The 17,749-nt window shown below is 42.2% G+C and overlaps 1 protein-coding gene across 5 annotated transcripts in view; it reads right to left on the bottom strand.

The window, feature by feature from the left end:
- Positions 1 to 17,749, bottom strand: part of TTC7B (tetratricopeptide repeat domain 7B) — a 315,699-nt gene that overhangs the window by 258,545 nt on the left and 39,405 nt on the right. The window lies entirely within an intron of this gene.

The following is a 17,749-nucleotide window of genomic DNA, read 5'->3' as shown; positions in this document are numbered from 1 at the left end:
TCACTCTTCACCAAGATGGCACCAGAGTTGGTCACAAAAACAACTCAGAAGTCCCAAAATAAACACAAAGATTTCCCTGGGTTCCAGCTCCTCATAGATTCCTGTTTCCTGGGCTTCTCTTTTCTGACTGCCAGGCCTCATGCTTCCAGCAGTCCCCAGCTACATCTCTCAACTCCACACTCCCTGTTGCCTTTTATATGAATCACCTGATTCCTCTCATGTGGGCTCATCTTGTAACCAGGACTGGCTAAGCCTCAGGCAAGCCACCGTGTTACATACCCCCACCCCACCGCCCTCAGAACCATGCTGCACTCTCCAGGGCAGACTCTACCTGAAAAAATTCCCCCCTCTCTATTTCCCCCATTTTTTCTTATGTTACCAGCCCCTTCATGTCCAGGTCTGTACAGTTTCCAGCTCTTCACCATCCTGAGTTCACTAACCATGACATGCAGATGATCTTGCTCCTCAAAGGCTACCTGGCATTTATTAATTAACTGCTACCATGTACCCTATGGAGGAGCTTGGGCTACCCTGTTTCCCTTCTTATCCCACGGGTCATCATTTGGGTGCCTACCATCTCTCAGAAGGGTATAGTCCGGCAGTTACCACCTATGTGCTATGACAAGGTCTGCGTTCCTATTTCCTCCATTCTGGACTCTACTTGGATTTCCCCTACATCCCAGACCAGCACCTGTCTCCCAAGACTCCTTTCTGTCTGGAACAAATGCAGCTCCAAGGTTCGTCCATCCTCAGCTTCCTTTGTTTCACCGTTTCAGATACGAGGCCTGAAGCGTCTCCCTGCTCTACAGAGTGGGTCAGAACCTCCTCCTCTAGTGGTCCTCCTCCCAATATGGAGAGTTCACCAATCCCTGCTGGCAAATATGTACTATGCTGCCCCTCTCTGGACTGCCTGGGATGCTAATTCCTAGTCCTGGTGAAAACTGTTCTTCCCTACTGTCCTCAAATTGTGGTCATCTTGCACCTTTCCTCCCACCCCCATACCAATCCATATGAGGGTAAGTCTTCTGCTTATGCCCTCTTCTGCCACACTGAAAACAAAGCTCTGAAGGTCTTGTCCCTCCCCTTAGCAGAAATAGCCTTTTTGGAGGGGACCTCAACTACCTTGCCTGACTAAAATAGCAGCCCACAAAGTCACACTCCATGAGGGGGCAGTTTTTTCTGGATATGTCCCACTTGCCTGCAGCAGAAGCACACCACTGGTAACTCTATCATCACTCCTCTGAAACTTTTCCCCTTGGTGACAATAAGGGATCAGTAGCTATTCTTTTATGGCATGATGATTGAGGTTAGTCCCTCTCCTTTCCTCTGTTGACTTCTCTGCCCTTGGGGTATCCTGGGTGCTGGCTTTATGTCAATATCAGAATGCTGGGCTAGACTCAGAGTGCCTATGTGCTCCGGTCCCTCTACCTCTAAATAGGCCTCTGCATTCTCTACCGTCTCCACCACTATTCAGGGTTGAAATCTTTTTTACCCAGGATTGTGTCCCCCTAGGCAGAACATGCAGGAGCTGCTCTAAGACAACTAAGTCCATTATTCCCACTAACAAATTCATTTCCAAGCTCAGCCATTGGCCAGTTACATCCCATAGTGTCTGGATTACTGCATGGGGCTGGGCCTCTTGCAGAAACAGCTCTATCCGCAACTTCTATTGGTAACCCAAGCTGATCTAAGATGGCTGCTTTTAGATCAGAGTATGAGCTTGATAGGATATCACTCATGGCTCTATAAGACACTTGGGACGCCCCTGTTAAAAAAGGGTGGTCTGGCAGCCTAGGTGGAACTACCGCGGCCGGGGAGAGGTGCCTCCTCCCCCAGCCCCAACCCCGGAGCTGCCACAGCCAGGGAGAAGCGCCTCTTCCCCCAGGACTGGGCTTCTATGGCAAGAGGAGGCTAGGGGGAGTCCTCTCTCCCTGCTGTAGCCCTGGGGCAGTCTGCACCCCAAACCCCTCATCCCCGGCCCCACCCCAGCACCCACACCCCCAGTCAGAGCCCTCACCCTCCACACCCCAACCCTCTGCTTCAGCCCCCTCCTGCATGCCAAACCCTTCATCCCCAACCCCACCCCAGTGCCAGCACCCCCAGCCAGAGCCCTCACACCCCACCCCTCTGCCCTAGCCCTGAGTCCCGTCCCACACCCAAACCCCTCGTCCCTGGCCCCACCCCCAGGCCCAACCCCCCAGCCAGAGCCACTGCATCTCCTGCCACTGTTGTTGGAAGGCAAACTGTACTTCCTGCTATTTCTGTTGGTTTTGTACAGGTGCAGGAGGAGAATCTGAGTTTTCTATTGCTGCTTTGCTAATAGGAGGACAAACACTTTCATCTCCCCTTTTTTTGGGTTGCTCCTTCTAGGACTACTTCTCTCCTTGGTAGCAGAGGGTTCAGAGATCCCACTGACGACCTGGCATAGCACCATGATTACCATCCTGCCTCTATTTCCCCTTCAAGAACTCAGTTTCCAATCCCGCACCCCCAGTCAGAGTCCTCACTCTCCACACCCCAACCCTCTGCCTCAGCCCATGACTACCATCCTGCCTCTATTTCTACTTCAAGAACTCAGTTTCCAGTCCCCTTCTCAGACCAAAATCCTTTAATTGAGTCTTTACCCAGCTGGCAATAGAGTTTGTCATGAAAACAACTCAAAAGATTTCCCTGAGTTCCAGCTCCATAGCCTCCTGTTTTCTGGGCTTCCCTTTGCTTATTGGCTGGACTCGTGCCTCTGGCAGTCCTAGCTACTTCTCTCTATTGCACACCCTGCAGCTTCCTGCTGCCTTTTATACATGGAGCTCTTGATTCCTCTCAGGTGGGCTCATCTTGTAATGAGGGCTGGATTAGCCCCAGGCTCTCCAACCCAAGGGCACGCCACCCTTTTATAAGCATACTGTAGCATTTACTGCAGTAACTAACTCAGGGGAAGCAAGTTGCAGTATTTTTGTAAATATATGATGTATCATGACAGCCTAGTGCAAAAACATCTTTTTCCAGTATTTAAGTTATTCAACAGACATATCCTCTGCCCAGAAACCACCACAGTAGCCAAGGTAAGGTGAAATGATCAAGCTAATGGTTCCTTGATTTAAATGTCTGAGCAAGGCAGGAGCGTGTGTAAGAAGAAAGTAGCAAAGTATTTTGAAGACGAGAGTTCAGGAAGTTGAAGGTTGTAATGTTTGTATTTTTTCTTGTAGTTCAACACATTTTTCTCCCTTTGTTTTTTAACCACAAATGTGGGCAGATATGCTCTGGAGGCAGTAATCATAGTGTGCAGCCAGTAACATGCTGGAGCACATCTGACCATGACATTCCATCCTACAGAAAGTAGTGTTCATTGATGGGTAGGTATTAGAAGGACAGATACCAACAACACACACACAGTGGAGCAACAAGTAACTTGTTAAATAATTTTATTAGTCTCACTATATAATTCCATGTATTGGAATATATAGTTAATGATACACAGGACTGAATTAAGTATCTTCAGGAACAACATATTGAAAATCAATGTAACAGCTTACGTAGCATAACATTAAACATATATCTAGTAGGAATAAGGAGGTGCTGCTTCCGTTATACAAGGCACTGGTGAGACCTCATTTGGAGTACTGTGTGCAGTTCTGGTCTCCCATGTTTAAAAGGGATGAACTCAAACTGGAACGGGTACAGAGAAGGGCCACTAGGATGATCAGAGGAATGGAAAACCTGTCGTATGAAAGGAGACTCGAGGAGCTCGGTTTGTTTACCCTAACCAAAAGAAGGCTGAGGGGGGATATGATTGCTCTCTTTAAATATATCAGAGGGATAAATACCAGGGAGGGAGAGGAATTATTTCAGTACTAATGTGGACATGAGAATGAATGGATATAAACTGGCGGTGGGGAAGTTTAGGCTTGAAATTAGACGAAGGTTTCTAACCATCAGAGGGCTGAAATTTTGGAACAGCCTTCCGAGGGAAACAGTGGGGATGAAAGACCTCTCTGGCTTTAAGATGAAGCTTGATAAGTTTATGGAGGGAATGGTTTGATGGGATAACGTGATTTTAGTCAATTAATCAATAGCGTGCCATCCCTGGTAAATAGTATCAATGGTCAATGAGGGTCTGGCTGGAGAATCTTGCCTGCATGCTCGGGGTTCTACTGATCGCCATATTTGGGGTCGGGAAGGAATTTTCCTCCAGGGTAGATTGGCAGAGGCCCTGGAGGTTTTTCGCCTTCCTCCGCAGCATGGGGCGGGGGTTGCTAGCTGGAGGATTCTCTGCGACTTGAAGTCTTTAAATCACAGGATTTGGGGACTTCAACAGCTGAGTCAAGAGAAAGGGGGTGGGTCAGCTTTTGTGGCCTGCATCATGCAGGAGGTCAGACTAGATGATCATACTGGTCCCTTCTGACCTTAAAGTCTATGAGTCTAAACAGTTTGGGCAAGATCCTTAGCCCTGCTCTGACTTCTTTACATAGGGTCTGAGGGCAGGATAGGCATAAAGGGACTCTAAAAACCCCAGATCTGGCTGGGAAGGATTCCCTCAGCACAGGAACGGAGGAAGGCAGCCATAAAACTAACTTTTCAAGCTCCCTTCCACAAGGCATGGCATTAAGGGCAACACCCTCAGTGTGGAGATTCTAGTCAGTGCCATGGTCCATAAGGCAATTTCCCTGGGCTGATCTACCAGGCATAACCCCAGGACTGTTGAAATTATGACAGGACTTGCTGAGCAGCGCAGGATGAGGAGGGTGCAAAGATGGTTTAAAGCCACCTTAACCCTTCCCTCCACCGTGGCTAGGAGTTCTGTACTGTACTGCACCTCACAAGCACATTGCAGAATCTCTCCTTGTAAGAAGTATAAAAATGGCCAGAGGCAAACAGAAGCCTTGTTCCACAAAGAATATCAGATATACAATGGATTTTAACAGTTATCTGGTACTCAATGCCAGGTACATGAGAGATGTATTAAGCCTTTTTTTAACATCTAACTCTCACCACATGTGGGAGAGCAATTGAATACCGCTTGCTATAACCAGATACCATTTGCTAGATAAGTAATATCCATTATAATTATTTTCATGATACAACATCTAAATGCTATGCTGCATTTTTAAAGTATTATTTGGGCCATGTTTAGAGCTGAATAATGCTACCACCATCTATTTACATCATATAAGAGTACAGGTTTTCTATTAATTCACTATCCACATCATTCAGATGAGATGAAGTGATTGGATCCTGCAGGATCCAGAGGTGGGCATTGTTACATTATACGAACAACTATCTAATAGCTTCCTTTTTACTGCAATTAGATGCCTCACTTACACCATCATCATCAATACCATTTTAAAAAAGCTGCATACATGGAAAAATATTGCTACATAAGCCAAGGGTCAGCTTTCGATATTTTACTAATGCCGATCTGACAACTGCCATCTTGGTCAGCACATTGGGACTGAACTGGAGACACGTTTCTACAGACTGAGCTACAGTGCCAAGCTGGAGACTGTAACAGACACGCATCCTGTATGGGTCAAACATCAAAGGGGACGTGTAACACACACAGACCAGATCATTATATCCATAATTGAGCAAAATACGTTTATTCACATATTGACTTAATATGAATATACATAAAATATGTTATTCTTTGCATGTCCTTTTAGTTAAGGAGCTCAAAATGCTTTCCAAACATGTATTAAGCCCACACTCCTGTGAGGCAGGTATCATTACACTTAGGTTATAGAGGAGGAAATTGAATAAAGGAACTTACTCAAGACTATAGAGTATGTCTGTTCAGAGATAGAGAACATGTCCAGGACTCTAATCTCTCAGTGCGATGCTCTAATCCAGGGGTTCTCAAACTTTTGTACTGGTGACCCCTTTCACATAGCAAGCCTCTGAGTGCGACCACCCCCTTAAATATTTAATTTGTAACATCATTATAAATCCTGGAGGCAAAGCAGGGTTTGGGGTGGAGGCTAACAGCTCACGACCCCCCATGTAATAACCTCGTGACCCCCTGAGGGGTCCCGACCCCCAGTTTGAGAACGCCTGCTCTAATCAGTACACAACCCTCACTTTCTACTGCAGTTTGTTAGCTAAACAATCCAAGTAGCTAAGATACAAATCCTTCAACCAAAAACAGTTTTCTACTATTGCAAACACAGGTTTTATAGATACTAGAATTTAAAAAGCCATTAGAAGTTGCTAGACTAACGCCTTCCAATATGCACATTTTATAACTAGTGTAGATGGTGGTATATATTTTAATCTTGGCCAGTTTAGCATGTTTTAAATTATACGCTACCAGTCTCTGATGCCTAGCCCACTTCCTCCACGCCCTCTGCATGTGCTTCCCTGACACCTTTTTTAGTAGCCAGATACACTGCCCAGTAACTTCATTCTATTCCTCTAAACATACTGCCCTGACACCTCATGCTCTTCTCCTCTGAAAATTCCTCTCTGCTCATGAGTGGCAGCTCTAGCTTCTGACAGTGGCTTCCATTTCCTCTTCTCCTGCAATGTAGCAGCAGCCACAAGCAGAGACAGCAAAACTGGTTTCTCCTCTTGGTTTGCAGCTGCCTTTCCAGGCTTTCTTTTTGTAATGGAAGGCATGGAAGAAGCAGCAAATTAGGAAAGCCAGTACCATGAGACCAGCCTGTCCACTCCACGCACTGCTATCAAATGTTCCATGGACCACACTTTGGGAATTATTGCAATACACTCATTTAATAAGCCCAAAGAAATGGACAGAAAAATACTCCATTTTACACATCAGTAAATGAACATGTGACATTTTTTTAAAAGGTGAATTATTTAACAAGCATCAAAAAGATGCCTGATCTCTCGAAAGTTTTTCAGTTCTAATATTCAGAATTTCTTGTCCAAACTACTATAAAAGTGCATCTTTGTAAGTGTGTCCCTATGCACAACACACAAGCTTTCAATAGATGTGCAAGGGAATACTGACAAATGTTCAAGCTGACTTATATAGTAATCGTTCCTATATAGTAATTTTTGTAAAAACTAAGCTAAATATTCTACCTATATTTAGGCTGAAACTTTTCCATTTGCCAATATATTACTAGACATGTTAAAAAAAAACATTTAAAGCTTTACATTGAATTTATGCTACCCAGGAACTTCTACAGAAGGTGTCTACACTTAAAATGATACTGCCGATCTGATTTTATTAAAATAACTTATTTCAACAAATTCAGTTTCTAATAGTGCAATCATCAAATACTCTGTCTTAACTATTTTTTAAAAATGCCTTCTAAAAAATAAAGACTTCTCCTGTTTCCTTGCTGGTATTTATAAAATACCTTTCTAGCAAGGGAGGGGAACACAGCAAAAAAGATAATGGTTCAGAGAAGAGCCAAGAAAATCATTAACAGATTAGAAAACTGTTAATTGAGCTCTTTGAGTCTATTTAGCTTAATAGAAGGTTAAGGGGTGACTTTATCACAGTTTATAAGTACCTACATAGAGAAGAAATATTTAATAATGGGCTCGTCAATCTAGCAGAGAAAGGTATACCACCACCCAATGGCTGAAAGATCAAGCTAGACAAATTCAGAGTGGAAATAAGGCATACATTTTTAAGTATGAGAGTAATTAACCAGTGAAACAATTTACCAAGGGCCATGGTGGAGTCTCCATTACTGACAATTATTAATCAAGATTGCATATTACTCTAAAACATGCATTCTAGGAATTATTTTGGGGAGGTTCTATGGCCTGTGTTATACAGGAGGTAAGACTAGATTAGATGATCACAATGGTCCCTTCTGGCACTGGAATCTGTGAATAAAGGCCCAACCCCCTTTTTTTTGTTCCTTTGTACATCATCTTTAAGAACTGTAATAAAATGACTGCGTCAAACATATACTATGTTATTTTAAATATAATTGTGTTCAGCTGCTCCTGTCGTGCTCATAAAAAAGTTTACTTAGTTTAAGTGTACTGTAAAACAGGGATGTCTGTCCTTTTAAGGGCTACAAGGCTTGGGTACAGTCAGCCAGCCCAGTTCTGCAGCAGTTCCCTGTTAAGAACTGGGTGGGACCTGGTGGTTTTCAAGGGCTCAGGTGATTGCCTGATGAGCACCTGACTTCTATGAATGCTGAAAGAGCTCAGTTGAGGAAGGAGAGCTACAGGAAGCAAGCTGGCTCCTGTGGCAGGGTCCTGGAGCAGGGAGACTCCCAGGCAAATGGTCTGTAGGACTGGGGAAGAGCTGCCAGGAACAGGGAGACTCTAGCAAGGAAGCCCCTGCATCTGGGGAAAGGACCTGGTTTAGTTGCTGCATTTATGTTACATTATTTATTTTGGGAGTGTTGCTGAAGATTGTCAGTGCCTCCAATAAATGAAGCACAGAGAAAGAGGGCCAGATCCAGACTCTGAGCTGACTCCTGGGCTGGGTAGACAAGGGCAGCAGCTCAACAGTTACACAGTCAATTGGAATTTGGCCAAAAAACATTTTTTTTTTTTGGTAAAAATCAATCTTCTATAAAGCTTGCAACCAAAAAATTGGAGTTTCAATACTTAACAAAAATCCCAAAGAAATTAGTTTTTAAGCAACTAGACATTTTCATGCAGTATTTGATATGCCAACCCTGCAACACTAAGAACTAATGCTGGTTGGGAAATTTTCAGAGACATTTTTTTTGGTTGGAAAATGTCACTTCGTTGAAACCAAAACTTTTCACAGAAGCATATGAGTTTTGACAAAACTTTTGCCAGGAGGGTTTCTCAGGTCCAGGATAGAAGTTGGGGAGAGGGAAAGGAGCAGAATAGCCAATAGCGCAGTGGTTCGGGCACTTACCTGGGTTATGGAAAAGTCAGCTTCAAGTCCCTGCTCTCCCTGATTCAGAGCAAGGACTTGAACTTGGGTCTCTCCCAACCATTGGACTACTGTCTATTTTAGGGTGGGTCACTTTTTTGCACAAAAAAGTTCAGAGTCTCACTTTCATCCCAGTGCAGAACAAATCTAAATATCTAAACCTCAAATTTTTTGACGAAGCAGACCTACTAAGATCCTGAAAGTGAAACTAACTCCATTGTTTTTTCAAGTCCAAACGAAGAAAAAAAGCAATAGGAGCTTCATTACCAGTAAAAATGGATTTTTAAAATAGTTTCACCTTTAAAAATATACTACATAGATACTCAACCGAGGAGTTGTGAACAGATCCAAGGCAGCTGCAACCACCTTCTCTTTATGGTTAGATAGGAGGATGATCTTGAAACTGTTTTCTGTAGTAACACAGGATCATGGTATGGAACAGGTTGAGAACTAAACATCTATGACATTATTAGCAACATAGGTAACTAAGTATTCCTTTAACATTTTTCTCTGAAGATCTACTTTGATGACCCCTGCCACAAGCTACTCATGTCTTTTCTTACTGCTGCTGAACACACAGATCTGATTACAATCCAGACAGCTTAAAGTTAAATGCAGCATCTTTTGTGAACTGCAAAAGGAGTAACTCAACTGTTTTACCTGACACTTTCACTGAACCTAATGAGTGTTTGCCTGTTTCTGCAAATAGAACTAATTAATAGCCAATCACTTAGCTCATCAAATACAACATTAAATTTGAATATGGGGTCAGCAGCAGTCAAAAGAGTTTTACCTTACTCATCTTACATCCTCTAAATATAAACAGACATTTGACCAGGGAATGAGAGACATGAACCGGTCTGCAGCAATATGGGTGCAATCTGTGTAATGAAAGGGTCTAAACTTACATATGACATCTCTAGAGACAAGGAGGGTGAGGTAATATCTTTTATTGGACCAACTTCTGTTGGTGAGAGAGGTTATGTCTACAATGCAATTAGACACCCGCAGCTGGCCCGTGCCAGATGAGTTGGGCTCGCGTTGCTTGGGCTGAGGGGCTGTTTAACTGAGGTGTAAACAGTCTGGTTCCAGCTGCAGCCCAAGCTCTGGAATCCTCTCACCTCGTAGGATCCTAGAGCCTGGGCTCCAGCCAGCAAAAGCCTGATCAGTGACCTGAAGAAGAACTCTGTAGCTCAAAAGCTTGTCACTCACACTAACAGCAGTTGGTCCAATAAAACACCATCCATCCTCCATCTTGTCTCTCTAATATCTTGGGACCAACATGGCTACAACACCACTGCATATGACATCCCTCACATTCACACAGCCTTCTAGTTAGGTGGCTACAATTTGTCTTTTAATTTACTGTAATGTAATAAGTAATGTTAACAAAAATAGTCTCCTCTAATAAAATGAAAATGTATGAGTTTTGCAGTTTTGGCAGAAGAGATTTACCTTTAAACTGCAATTTTCATTTGCATAAAGTGTTGCTGTAGCCATATTGGTCCCAGGATATTAGAGAGACAAGATGGGTGCAGTAGTATCTTTTACTGGACCAACTGCTGCTAATGAGAGAGACAAGCTTTCGAGTTACACAGGGCTCTTCTTCAGGTTTCGGGAAAAGTACTAAGAGTGTCACAGCTAAATATAAGATAGAACAAAGAGATAAACGTAAGTAGTTACATATTCTAATAGACCATTCACTGTTAAGAGGCCAATTAACGACCCAGTAAGTCATAGGAGAAAAAGGGGGGCTAGTGGGTTACAGATTGTTGTAATAAACCATAATCCAGTGTCTACTATCAATCAATCAATATTATGGGTTACTACAATCTTTAACCCACTAGCCCCTTTTTTTGTCCCATGAATACGGAGGTATTAATGAATCACTTCCTCTTGAATGGTCCCTTAGAACAGTGGTCTCCAAAGTGGGGTGCGCAAGAGGATCCTTGCAGGCAGGAGGAGCGCTTTTTTTGGGAGGGGGAGCTTTATCGGTTTGGGGTGGTGGCAGGGGGTGTGTGCTCAAAATTTTTTTACTGATAGGGGTGCGCGATCAAAAAAGACCACTGCCTTAGAACATGTGCTATCTGTTCAAACTTGCATTTAGTTGTGACAGTCTTTGTACCTTTCCCAGACCTGAAGAAGAGCTCTGTGTAGCTCAAAAACTTGCCTCTCTCACCAACAGCAGTTGACCCAATAAAATATATTACCTCACCCACCTTGCATCCTAATTTTCATTTGCAAGCCCTTTCAGGAGACTCACTAATTCAAGGGCCAGGGGTAGCACCAGAAATTCATATTCCTACTCTGTCTTCTGAACTACCGAAACAGAATCAGCGATGGTACATAACATTTCAATAAACTTATTTGCCAGTTAACTAAATGTTTGTTATTTAAGCCTGTTACAGATAAGTGTTACGCTCCTCTAAAGAACAGTTTATCTTGAGTGTCCCATTGGAAAAGATATTCTACTTGCAAGAATCTCATCACTTCTTTCTCAAAGAAACAAAAATTTGCCAGGAAAAACAGAAAACAGATTTTCAAAATGGTCTACATTACAACCTTTATTTATTTTTCACTACATTTATTTAATTAATTTATCGTTGAAGCCTGTAGAACTTATTGGAGACAATATCCGCTTCAACCTTTATTAAAGCAGACTCCTAATATACCCTTCTAAAATAATTACTGTAGGGTAACAGCATCACTTTTTCCCCATCCTACCTTTGCAGTCTTGTCTGCCTCAATTTCCTTTACAATTACAGGGAATAAGATACAAGGGAAGTTCAGAACTGGGCAGACATCAGGCACAAACCATATAATAAAACCCTCTCAAGGTCTTCAATTATTCTGTTATGGATTCAGAATGTTTATCTCATTTCAGACACCATAAAATGTGTCAAGTTCCCTCAACATCCCCTCCCCCCAGTATACTAGACATTTCTGATTAAAAGGGTTTACTCATGAAAGTAAATATAAACCAATTAAATGGATACTTAAGATCCAAAATTAAACCCATCTTAAAACAGTGATCTGGTCTGCCAAAGGTGGCAGTTCTCAATCTCTGTTGCTGGCTTCCCTGCTTACAATAGACCGGGGGGTCGGAGCCCCTTCCCCATATTTCCTCAAGCCATACCCTGGCACCGTTAACTCCTCTTTTTTTTCCCCCGTACAGTACCTTCCCTCACTTTGTGTCTCTTATTTTTCCTCCATTTCATTTTATTTCTTCTCATATTTGTATTAATTTGAGCATTTTCTTGCTTTTGCTCCCTTGTATAATACGGCCAGCGACACATACTTTTGCTCCCTTGTGTAATACGGCCAGGGACACAGGTTGTTACAGCTGAATTGCATGCTGTGAGAGCACATACAAAATCTGAGCTGGTGAATGGTTTCCTGACCCTTTAGAGCATACATATTAGCTGCTCCTGTGGCTAGCTATATTGGGCACTGCTTTGCTGCAGGATGAGAAGGCAAATTTCAAGGATCTATCTACTGCTATATTTAAAGCAAAATGTTTGCCATAATGGTTTGGATAAAGGGCCAGGCAGGTCCCCACCCCTCACTGTCCCTCACCCTCATCTGCTCATATCCTTTCTGGACTAGACTAGCATGTCTCCAGGAGGGGAAACAACAAGTTAAGGTATTGTTATAAGATGCCTATCATCCTGATGGCTAAGCATCAAGTGCAATTATGAAGACACAAAGAACCCACAACAACTGTTCCCAAGTACAATTTGATTTTAAATCCACCTCTGTCTGCAAATATGCCACTACTGTATTTATGAGTGACTCTGTGTAATACTTCTACTTTGCTGCTACAAGACCAGCCAGCAGAGGGAGCACAAACTAATCAAACACAGGTTTTTCCTAGAGCTGAGATAATGTAACTGATGATTGCAACTACACCAAGAAAGTACAAGCAAGTTGTGTTGACCTGTAGCTGTATTCCATATGAAACTGCAGGTTTTAAAACAGATATATAGTGTTTGCCAAATGACAAAAACAGTATTTAAATAAATGTAATTTTAAACCTATGAAAGGGACTGAATGGAAAACAAAATTTAAAATGATAAACAGTATTTAAAGTATTTTTAAATTAAAGTTTGAGATCTTCAAGAAGTGAGTCTCAGAAACTCAGGAGGAGTAGGGGTTGGACCCATTTCTTATTCCAATTAAGAATAATATAAAATTTCTCTTTTAACAAAGGTTGGCAAAGTTCACATCTGTTTCTGATTTTTATAAAACATCTCAAATAACTCTTCTTGATACTCAACTCATTCATTTAATCAAAACAATCCTACATTTAACATCAAAACTGTGGTTTGCTAATGCTTTAACTACTACATATCACTACTGTAACTACTAGTCATCACTCAAATGAAAGCATAAAATAGATGAACACTGTAAAACAAGGAGGAATAAAGTACAAGTCTGAATGATCTACAAATATGCCCAGTGTCACAACATCTCAGAACTGCCAAAGTTTAAAGTACAAAATAGAAAAACTAACTGCTATGGCAAATTAATGCTAGTAATGGCAACTATGACCTGGTATTACAGAGGTTTTCATTGTTTAGCTATAACTCTAAATATCCTCATAAAAATACCAGGTACAAAAATGCCAATATAACACTGATTCTTACAATTCAATTCTTACAGAAATAAAAAAGTTACACATCCGAATACAAAAATCCAGAGAGCTCTAGGCATGTTTCTTCCCTAAATCATTTCAGCACCAGAATTTCTGGCCAGGGTGGATAAAAATCAATGCTTTAAAAAATAAAAAGATCAGATTTTTTTTATTTAAATCAGATTTTTTTAATAGAATGCTTTTTGAGGAAAAAACCTATCTAAAGATAATTTTAATTAAGATACATTATAGCTCAAAGATATCTCATCATGGAATAGGGATTATAAATTCTAATTCTATAGTACAACACAATATATTCATGTAACGTTTAAGAAAAGTTTTGTAAATGAGTTCCAATAGTTCATGGATAAGGGACCCAATCTTATGGTTACTCTTTCTATCTACCCAATGGGATTCAGTGCTCAGTCTAGAAGATACCATCAGAGATGCTTAGTTTTGCAGTTCTCAAATTGTGGATTTGTGTCTCCAGAGATAACATGCTTGTTAACAACAAAAATGTTTTAAATAAATAAATAATATGTAGAGGTGAGAAACAATTAAATAAAACTATATAAATGTCTGTCTGGTGATGTTCTCCTCCTAATACAGCATGGCAAGAAAATCCTCCAAATATTAATGATTAACATGTTGAATTGGAGATAGTTCACCTCCCAATGACTTCATAAATATCTCCTTCAATTACCTTTGGTAAATGAAATAACCAATCATTCATTTACTGATGTAGCTGTAAAACTAATCTGAAAAGTTTTCAAAATAAATCTCTTTAAAAATGTATAGTGTGTACCTTCTAAAAATGAAACCTACATCTATCTCTGAGTTGTGAAGAATATGTATTAAAGTTTTAACAATCAACAAGAATGCACTTTTATGTAGAAATCCATGATTAAATCAAATCTACCGTTTCTGGCATATGTGATATGCACGCCAATAACATCTGAAGCAGAGCTGGGCAAAGAAACATTATTCCATTTTGCAGATGATTTTGAGATGTTGAAATTTGGTTTCATTCTGATTTGGAATGAAAACCAAATGTTTCAAAAGTCCCCACAAAAGAGAATGGAGTCCCAGCTCCAGGGCAGTCGACCTGATGAGCTGTCCCAGAGTCATAAACCCAGAAAGCCCTAGGATCCCTGACTTCAAGGAAGTCTGCCTGGCAGGCTGCAAGGAGCCAAGCAGATGAGATGGCAGGAAACCAGCCAGGTTTCCAACGGAATCCTGCCTGGGCTCTGTCGAAGCTTCAGAAAACTCAAACCATTTTGCACGCCATTTCAATTTTGACAAATTTCTTTGGAATTTTTCCAACCAGCTCAAATCTGAAGCAGTATTCTGCTAGCAATGTTATATTTTTCCAGGATAACAACGACAACATTCATGACTAGCCCAAATATTTTTTACAGTCTCCAAAATCCCTTGCTGGTCCCATCCTGGTCTTGTCATGACCCATAAGTGAGAGTGGAAAGGGAACGCAGGCTGCAAGCAACAGCACAACATAAGACAGAAGGACAGCAAAGTAAGGTGTGGTAGAGAAATGCCCTACAATCACATTTAAAAATGGCAGTCACACTCCATTTGAAATGGGGATGATATGGGCTGTAGACCTATGGAAACAGGGAAGAGAAGAAAGGCAGAAGTAGTCAAAAGATGCCACTGTAGATATCAAAAGTGAAATTTTAATTTAGGGCCCCATTAAAAAATACATTTATCTGCATTTAAAAGTTCCAGTAGTAAGTCATAAAACAGCCAATCCTGCAAAAAGGGCAAAAAGTCACTCTGGCTCAAACTTCTGAGTTGAGATCTAACCAGCAACTGAGTCTTGCTCTGACCTGCTGAAGCTAGAGACCAGCTTTATAATCCCTTGATTTCTCTCCTCTCTTTTTGGTAGGTGGGTGTGTTCTTAGTATTTTTATATTAAATAATTTTCCACCTTACCTTCTCTGGCCAAGAGGAAATAGGGGACACCAACACCAACCACCCAAAACAAACCAGCTGTAGATTAAACTAACAGATTTTTTGGCAGTCTTCCATGGCACCAGTGCTGCCTTGCTTGCAATACTATACTCCTGGCACCAGATGATGTTGTGTAAAGGAGTGAATAAATAACTTTTAAACCCTCTTTCACATGACCTAAAATGGAGACCAATAGCTACCAGGCTTCTCCTGGTAACACAGAAACCTCTGCCAAAAATATTGCTACTCCTTGGGTTTCCACATTCGCTGTGACAGCTCACTCTTTACAGTGGCACCACCCACTAACACGAAGGAGCTCCAGAGATTGGTTGCTTAGTGGTTACAAAAACTGGTAATGAACAGATTTTCTGTCTTTGACATTTACTAACTAAAACTTCCTGCAGATACATAGTTACATTGAAAATATTTCAAGTAAGTGTTAGGTGTTATTATTCAAACTTTTTCATTCATCTGAGGGTCCAGCATAATCCAAATTAGCACTTTTATTGAATTGGTTTCAAGCCTTCATTTAAAACAGACTTGCCTGTATTAGTGCAATTAAGATTCTACATAGAGAAAAAAAAGGTTGACTTTGTGGTTCAGAGCACACGACCAGGAGTCTGGAGACCTAAGGCCAGGTCACAGCTTTGCATCAGACTTCCTGCATCACTCTAGACAAATCACTTAATCTCTCTATTGCTCAGTTTCCCCCTCTGTAAAATTGGGTTGTTAATATTTATCACACATTGCTGTTGTGAGGCTAATTTCATTTATGACTCTAAGGCACTCTGAAAACCTACTATAAAGGATGCTTTAGAAATGGAAGTATTATATCAAGGTCAAGGTTTACTTGTTAATTTTTGTCCATGCTATCATACATGGTGTGATGGGGTGTCTGCCCCACCCCCATGCTAGAGGGGGCTGCAACAGGCCAGTGCACCTGTGCAGCCCGGCAGCCAATAAGGGAAGGGCTTATTGGGAGCCAATCAGGGCCCGGATTGGAGACAGCCAATCAGGGCCAGGCTCAGCCCTATAAAAAGACTGCTCTGAGAGAAGAGAGTCAGTCTGTCCCAGACCTTCAGGGAGAAAGGTCTGTCTCCTGAGCAGGAGACCAGCACCCAGGACAGCGCAGTGCTGGGCAGGCTCAGGGAAGCAGAGTGGAGCTTCAGCCTGATACCTGCCAGACTGCCGGCCCTGAGTAGAAGGCCCCAGAGGGTGCAATGGGGGTCAGAGGGGAAGTGACTCAGGGAAGGCTGAAGGCAAGGGGAGAGAAGGAGGGCTGAGAGGCTGCCGTTAGAGGGTCCCTGGGTCGTGACCCAGAGTAGCGGGCGAGCCTGGGTCCCCCCCTTTCCTCCTTGTGCTGCACCGGGCTGTGGAGCAGTGGCCGAGTCAGGCTGCAACCTGCCCCCTGACGTAAGAGGGGCTAGACTAGGGGGTTGTGGCAGGCTGCTGAGGCCAGTGCAAAGACTCCTGTTTACCCTCCCCCCATCCCCCTGGAAGGGGGTGTGGATGGACTAAAGGGCACTGCCGGAGGGCAGTGGTCCGGAAGAGGACGCCGCAAGCCGGAGAGTGACGTGGGTCCACACACCAACTGAGGGCGAGACAACGGACGGGACACCACCAGGAGGGGGCGCTCCACTGGACAGAGCTAATTCCCGAGACAACCAGTAGGAGGCGCCAGGGGACGAGTCCCAACCCCATCACACATGGGTTAAAAAAATACAGATTCAAGACAAAACAGTAATATACAGCAGCAATCGAACATTTGATGAAGACTGTGATTGACAATTTCACTTCCCTGGCACAATGGAACTCTCTATCCCAGGGTAAAGCTCATCTGTGCAGGAGACAAAGCTTCCCTGGGCCCCAACCCAAGACTGTGGAATGAACTCGCAACAAGAACTAAGGATCATCACAAACTTCACCACCTTCTGCTGTAAGTGCAAGTAGTATTTCTTTGACCATGCCTTCTCTAGCAAACTTAAAGCAAAATACATATGTATTATTTATATATATATATATATATATATATATATATATATATATATTTATTTATATTTAATTCCAAAACAAAACACTCCTCAGCCCACATTTCTCCCCCTGGAGAGAGAATGAGAGTACAAAAATGCGAGAAATATTAGCCACGTTGCTTAATGCACTACTGGAAGGTGCTCAGATACTACAGTGATGAGTGCAGAATAAGAGCCCATACAGAATAAAATGGAACAGATGTTTCTTTTAACCTCTAACTTATTTATTAGTAATAAATCCCATACTACACAGGCATGGTCCTCCCTTTAAGTCCTCTTACAGTC

The sequence above is a fragment of the Trachemys scripta genome, chromosome 4 (assembly GCF_013100865.1).
Source record: "Trachemys scripta elegans isolate TJP31775 chromosome 4, CAS_Tse_1.0, whole genome shotgun sequence".
NCBI classification, from domain to species: domain Eukaryota; kingdom Metazoa; phylum Chordata; order Testudines; family Emydidae; genus Trachemys; species Trachemys scripta.
Note: the sequence above shows the minus strand (reverse complement) of the source record. Positions and strands in the feature narration are given on the sequence as shown.